This window comes from Rhinolophus sinicus, chromosome 1 (genome assembly GCF_057876585.1).
Source record: "Rhinolophus sinicus isolate RSI-liver-muscle chromosome 1, RSI-T2T, whole genome shotgun sequence".
Lineage (NCBI taxonomy): Eukaryota > Metazoa > Chordata > Mammalia > Chiroptera > Rhinolophidae > Rhinolophus > Rhinolophus sinicus.
Window position 1 is genome coordinate 136,696,539 of NC_142501.1, and position 7,277 is coordinate 136,703,815.

At 35.1% G+C, this 7,277-nt stretch overlaps 1 non-coding gene across 1 annotated transcript; it reads left to right on the forward strand.

Annotated features, from left to right (window-relative positions):
• The first annotated feature begins 288 nt into the window (after positions 1-288).
• On the forward strand, positions 289-395 carry LOC141570261 (U6 spliceosomal RNA). The gene has a single exon (XR_012494267.1). It is a non-coding gene; the product is annotated as a U6 spliceosomal RNA (small nuclear RNA).
• The last annotated feature ends 6,882 nt before the right edge of the window (positions 396-7,277 follow it).

A 7,277-nucleotide genomic window follows, 5' to 3' on the forward strand; every position in this document is an offset into this window, starting at 1 on the left:
GGTGTGCAGGTATTTCACCAAGTTTATATTTTTCCTGGTAGTTTTAAAGCATCATATCTATTATAGGTCTACCTAGACAAAAAAAACATCCTCTGCTTTCAGAATGCATCAGGGACTAAATAAAACCTACATATCAAAGCAAAAATTTAATTTTGAAACATGATTAATATAGCTGAGGATACATTCTGCTCTCGGAACAAAAACACACAAAATGATCAATATGAATAGCCATATGTTCTTTGGTAGTTAAAGAAATGAAATGTGAAATGAAGACCAGGGAGTGCCCTGTTCAGCACGTAGAAGCATCCTAATACTGGAATGACACAGAGAAGGGTAACGTGGCACCACCCCTGCGCAAGCATGACATGCAAATGCGTGAAGCGTTCCATATTTTTGAGGAAAAAACATTTGATTTGAGACTTAAAAGTAATTATTATCAAAAATGAAAACATTAACTTAATTTGTAAGCAGCTGGCATCATTTCAGTACTTGTTTTTCTTGCATGTGCAGGTGAGACAGTGAATAAAGTAGTTTTTAAATGGAAACAAACAAAAAAAGAAGACCAGAGAGATTTCAGCTTGCTGCATTTTAGTTTTATACATTAGATGTTGCCACTGAAAAAGTACATTGCCAGTGAAGATTTCAGGTGTATAATTGTACTCACCACTTCATTCCTTTGGGATATTCTTGTATCTTCCGTGGAACTGAAAACACCCAAGCTTTGTCTTTAGTATATTTTGTGAATCTTAAAAGTATCATAAATTTAAGCAAATTCTGACTTTTTACCCCTCCCAGCTATGTTGCTCTTACTTGAATAAAACATAAAGTCGAATGTTGGATTTTGGCCATATGTTGTAAATTATGCATTGAATTTAGTTTTCACAGAAATCTGAGCCAAATGTCCATGCTTAAAAAAAAAAAAATAGATGAATAAGCTGATATTCACAGACTGAGAAGCCTTGCGTCAATTTGATTCGAGATACAATGTGGATTGTAATCTGAAAGCAAATATGTTTTTTTCTCTAGGGTCCTTAATATTTTAGTCCATTTACCCACTAAACATCATTTCATTTCAGTCCCCTGATAATTTGATCAGTAGAATTTAAATAAAGAAGGAAATGATAACACCTCTACTAACAAATAATAGCAAAATATATTGAGCTCCTACCGTATTCTAAGTGCTTTTTACTTTATTTAACTTCTATTTAATTAACACTAAAGCCCTACGAGTTTGGTAGCACTGCTGTTCCCATTTTAGACACAGAGTGAGTCAGTAAATTGTTTAAGTTTATACAGCTAGAAAGATGTGAAGACATGAACTCAGACTCTGGCATTGTCATCTGAGTTCATTTCCTTAGTCTTATGCTGTAGAACTGCTCTATCGACGTAATTTGTGGAGAATTGCCTTCCTGAGAGGAGAAATAAGAAAAAAAAGATGTGTATTCCTGAAAGCCAGATGAAGGAATTGAGGGTACAAAAATACCATTACGTGGAATATCATACCATTAGCCTCCACACAGACCCCTTAGGTTATCATATTATTTAATTAAGAGTTCTTCACTTATTCCCCTTCCCCAGCACCATTTTCCAGATGAAGAAACTAGAACTCAGAGACTTTAAATACCTCTCCAGGATCACAGAGCTTGTGGATGTCAGATTCAGAATTCAAAAACAGATCTGTGACTTCTAAAATCTGTGTTCCTCTTGATAGGAACCTGGGAGTGAAAAAAGAGGGAGTGGAAGGAGCATTTGAGTCAGGATTGGGAGGAATGGAAGAAGCTGTACCTTTGGCAAAGGCAGAGAAAGAAGGAAGCTTAGCAGGGCTGGGGTCTGGGTGTTAATTAAGGTGGAGACAACCCCACTGGTGAGAAGAGACCACGTTTCTGGTGAGAGACAGAGGCTTTCAGCAGTCTCAACCCTTTTATGGAGCTTGTTCATTTAATGCTGTATTATCCCTCATTCCAATTATCCACATACATTAAAAACACGCTACTATCCCTGAAAGTATATTTTTTCCACCTTAAGTCAGCAGATCTAAATTTGAAGTTCTGGCTCTGCCAGCTACTGGATGAATAATCAGTGGAATTTCACATAAACAGTCTTTGAGCAGTCAGCAGCATTCATTTCTCAAGGTTGTGATAAGGAAGACTCAAAGATGTTTGTGAAATGGCTTATACAAGTGATCAACCCTGTCCTACACAGTTACTGTTTTGACTGGTTAACCTTAATTCCCAGCCTTTTTCTTTCCTTGTATGTCTGATGAGTAAGATGCTTCGAAGTCAAATTGCTGAAGGTTAGTGCTGTGATTGTCAATGTTTACAACCCCTGGAACCCTGACAAATGTACAAATGAACGCGAGTGCACACACACACACACACACACACACACACACACACACACACACACCACCTATCTTCAGCAATTGGGGGAAGCAGAGCTGCATTGTTTGAAAAAGTCTCCTGCTCCCAGGATATTCTAATACAGTCCTGAGGTGTGTCAGTGTACACTGAACCAAAAAATTAGGTCAGATTCAACTTTGAGATGCAGTGTTTTAAAGCTCTAGAATAATCTCTGTATCTTTCCTCCTCCTCTCTAATATTTAAAATGTACTTAATATCCAGCTAATCTTTTCATGATTAAATATATGGCCTGAAACCCGCATACTGCTTGAGTTAGTATATTAAAACATCTTAAAATGTAAGTGATGCTGCAATACTTTCTTCCCTTTGTTGGGAAATTGGGGGTGTGAGATGAGAAGTATGGTAAAGAAAGTCAACAAGTACATGTTTGTTTCCCAAATGTAATTCGCAGTCTCTTCCCTTTCCAGCTACGTATAATCCATTTCTTCTGTTTGAACATTGCTGCAATTCTACTCTCCTCTGTCTTCAATCCTGGCTAATTCTTACATTTCCTTTAGGTCTTAATGTACAGGTGAGTGGTCTTGAGAAGCCTTTCCTTTTCCTTAAATTTTGGAGTGTGACCCCTCCAATCTCTTGTTCCCAAATCATCTTTTATAACTTTAATATTTGAATTTTTAATTGCCGAATAACATCTCTGTATCTTTCACTAAACTTTACATCATTGTGGGAGGTCATTGTGTTTTGGTCACTATTGTAGTCTTTACCCAGAGGTTACCCAGGGACCCAGGGGGGAATCTGTAAATTTTTTTTTGGCTTATAAGTTGTTTTTTAAAACTGAACCAAAATTTAAAATATTAACATACTTTACGTTTAATAAAACAAGCTTTTCAGTTTCTTTTGAAGAAAATAAATTTCAGAAGTTCTAGCACCACTCACTGTTCTGGCCCATCTCTTAAAAGCTAGTTCTCAGATAAATAACCTTTTTATATTTGATAAGTTTTAATTGTCCCACAAAGGAAGGGCTATTTTAATGAAGGTAGTACAATTTGGATTTTTAAAGGAATAAGTCTTCTTTTGTTGGTTTGAAACTAACAAATTATTTAAGAATCTAGACTAATTTCTTCACTGATAAAGGTACCTTTTTAACTCCTTTGAGAAGTAGATAATGTGATAATGTTTTCTGGGATGTAAGAGTAAGATATTTTATAGGGAAACTGAGTAACCTTCATATGAAATTAAGCAGTTCAATTTTATGGATAATTTATCTAGAAGGGACATTAGCTTTTGTTTGGAATGTTAGATAACTGTATTTTGGGGTTTCATGTGGATGTCTGGATTAGGAGGATAGGGCATTAGATAATTTTACTCATGTGCATGTGTCAGCATGATTTTATTCTGTTAATTATCAAAATCTGTTTCTCTTAGGAAAATGGTAAAGACAGTAAAGGTTGTTGTTTGTTACTGCTTGACGGGAGATTAACATGAATAGAAAAAGCAATTATTTAAAGTTTATTACTTTTACTGTTCTGTTTTCTCGTGAATGTTAAATTCAATATTATTAATGTCTTATATATAATCCACTTTCCCTGCATTGCCTGATATGAAATGTCTGCTGTCACCAGGCCAGTTTCCAAGCTGTCCTCTAAATATACCATGCTCATTCCTTCCTCCTAGTCTTCACGTATTACCTCTATCTAGAACCACTTCATTTCTCCCCTTTGGTTTCCCAGATCTTACCTACCCTCCTAGGTCTAATCTAAACTTCTCTCTCTCTCTCTCTCTCTCTCTCTCTTTTTTTTTTCCACAGAGCCTTGTTTGATAAAAGGTATTTACATTAGAAAAGGTATGGATGTTAGAGTTGGAGAAACCTGGTTTTGAACCCAAATCTGCATACTTATATGACTGTGTAGACATTCTTTAGCCTCCCTGCTCCTCAATTTCCCCATAAAATTGTAAAACTTGGTGTTTTTAATGAGATAAAAATATTTTAGCATGTTAGTATATGAGGTATCATAAAGTGTCAATAAATATTTTTCTATAGCACTTAATAAACCAGATTGTAAACTAACAGCACACAGGATGTGCACATCTCAGAGATATATCTGTTTGATTTGCATGATGTTTTAAAATGTTTGAATTAGTTTCCAACCCTAAAAGAGAGAGTTTCACATAAACATCTAGATTCTCATTTCCGTTTAGAAAATTAGAATATCTGAGGACCCAGAACCTCCATTCCCAAATGGCAACAATGACAAGCGCTAAGTAGGCAGCTTTTCTGAGAAGGCATGCTTTAGTTTGGCTTAGTGTCTACCGTGCCCTTTGCACTTATTTACTTGGCCTTCCTGGACCTGATAATCATTTGAATTTGCAATCCTGGAGTTAAGCCATTTATTTTTGTATTTGAATACATTCTACATTTCATCTTTAACTGTGTGTATCGTGTTCTATGATATATATATATATATATATATATATATATATATATATATATATAAAATCTTGTATGTATTACTATATGTATATTTTCTCTCTCGAGGTTCTAAATATATATGCTTGTATGTATATGTGTACATACCAGAGGTGCAAAAAAAAAAATGTATACACATTTTAAGAGATGTTATCTATGCTCAAGCAGTAGTTTGCCGCAATCAGAAGTTCTGGACTGGTAACCACTTTAAGCACCTCTTGTAATTGCTGAAGTCACACGTGACTTATATTCATCTTTTGTAATTGGTATATATTGAGTATTACAATTAATGCAGCTTTTTCCTTTCTTAAGATGTGTATACATATTTTTGGCACCCTCTCTCTATATATTATATATAATATATAACATACAAATACCTTATATATTAAAATATATAAGGTTGGTGTACAAGTAATTGTGGTTTAAAAGGTTAAAAATAATTGCGAAAACCACAATTACTTTTGCATCAATCTAATAATATATATGTATATATTTGTACATATTTTATAGGCTTCTAGAGGGCAAACATGAGATTTTCAAAAAATTCATCAAAATCCCACTCAGCTTCTAATAGTTATACCACACTGTAAGTTAATAAATACTAGTTAAGTTAGATCATGAGGTAAAAAGATGTAACAGTATCAGTGGAATTCACTTTATGTATTATTAGTATTTCTTCCATCTTGTTTTATATATATGTATATATATACACTAGGAGGAAAAAAATGCAGAGAAAAAACAAGAAGAAAAAGAAGCTTCTCTTTTTCTTATTGCTTCTGCTCTTTCCAACACCAGGGTAGGTTTTACAGGGCCATTCTTCTGTTCACTGAAACTTTCATACTGCATACATTCTGAAAATTCTTTGTTTTGATCAGTTTTTACTTCTGTAGCTCTCCCACTGGGAAATTGTACTAGCTCTTTGTTTAATTTAGCTGTTACATAAATATGTTGAAACGCTCCACTATTTCAGTTCCTACTGTGAAAATATTTTGTAAGCAGCAGTATTAAAACACTTTTTTCCTCCCAGCTGTATAGATCATAGGAATTTGCAAGCAGCAAAAAAAAAAAGAATGTGTAAAGCTTATCTAATACACCTCGTCATGACAGCACTGGGGCTTAGAAAAGTAAACGGTGTGCCCAAAGTTCACCGAAGTTAACCTGAAAGTAGAAGAACCTCAATTAGGACCTAGCATTCATGACCCAATTCAAACTGATGTTTAAATTTTAAATAGAAATTCAGTGTAGGGGATGTTTGTAAACCAAATAAAATGGATTCCACTGAAATGGTCATGTTCTCTGCCTCATGATCCAAATCAGCTACTACTTATTAAACTTAACATGTGGATAACTTTATTCTCTTAAGAGGCATATCGGGTAAGTATTGTTATTATCCTCACTTCATAGTAGGGAAGTCTGAGGTCTAGAAGTTAGGTAACTCGTTGAGAGCTACATAGCTAGTGATGGCAAAAGTGAGATTTTTGAATCTTGCTGTCAGACTTCAGCTTCGTGCCCTTAACCACTAGGCACCTTCCTCGTCTTCATGTGCTTATCTTCCCTATTCTGTTCATGCCCACGTATAAGGACTGGTATAATGTTGGCAAAGTTTTCAGTCTTTCTACCTGTGATTACTTGAGGTTTAATTTTTAAAGTTTTCTATCTTCATTACATAGTCCTAGCAAATTGTATCTCCATTGTTCCAACTATTTCTATTCCTTCACCATTTCACTTTAGCTGTGAAATTCTGAAGTTGCTATAGTTGTGATTTTCTTCCACTGCAAGTATCCCTTGATGCTTGCTCCTTAAAAAACAAACAGACAGACAGACAGACAGACAGACAGACAGACAGACAAACACTTCATCTGTGATGACTTTGGATGAGTAAAAAAAGGAATCTTAATAACTTTGCCTTAAGACTCTTCTCAATTACTCAGAAAAATCACTTTTTTTTTTTTCTTCGGAGTAGTTTTGGTTTTCATCTATAAATTTTGCCTGTTCTACCTAAAGGGTGTGTGATGGGATGGCAAACTGTGTACTTTCTATTTGAGGGAGAATTTTCTGTTCAACATTTTAATGTCTTGTTCTCTCTCTCTTTCATTCTTTTTCTTTCTTTCTTTTTGCAAAGCTATATCCAGTGCTGGATATGGCACTATGGGAGGAGATTAAAGGAATGGAAACTGAACTTTGCAATTGAGAAGTAGAACTTAGGAATAACATGGCAAGTAGTTTAGTCCATGTAAGGCAAACTTGAGCAGTGAAAGTCAGTGTCCCACTCTAGTGCGGAGCTGAGGTGAGTTAAGTGTGTGGAGGGAAGCATGATTGAGCCAGGTGATGGTTCTCAGTGGTTTTGGAAAGAAATTCTATTCAATTCTGGTCCTGTAGTCAAACCTTCTTCCTGGCTCTTTCATTCCAAAATGATCTGTGGGAACTTGGAGGAAGCAGATAATTCAGAT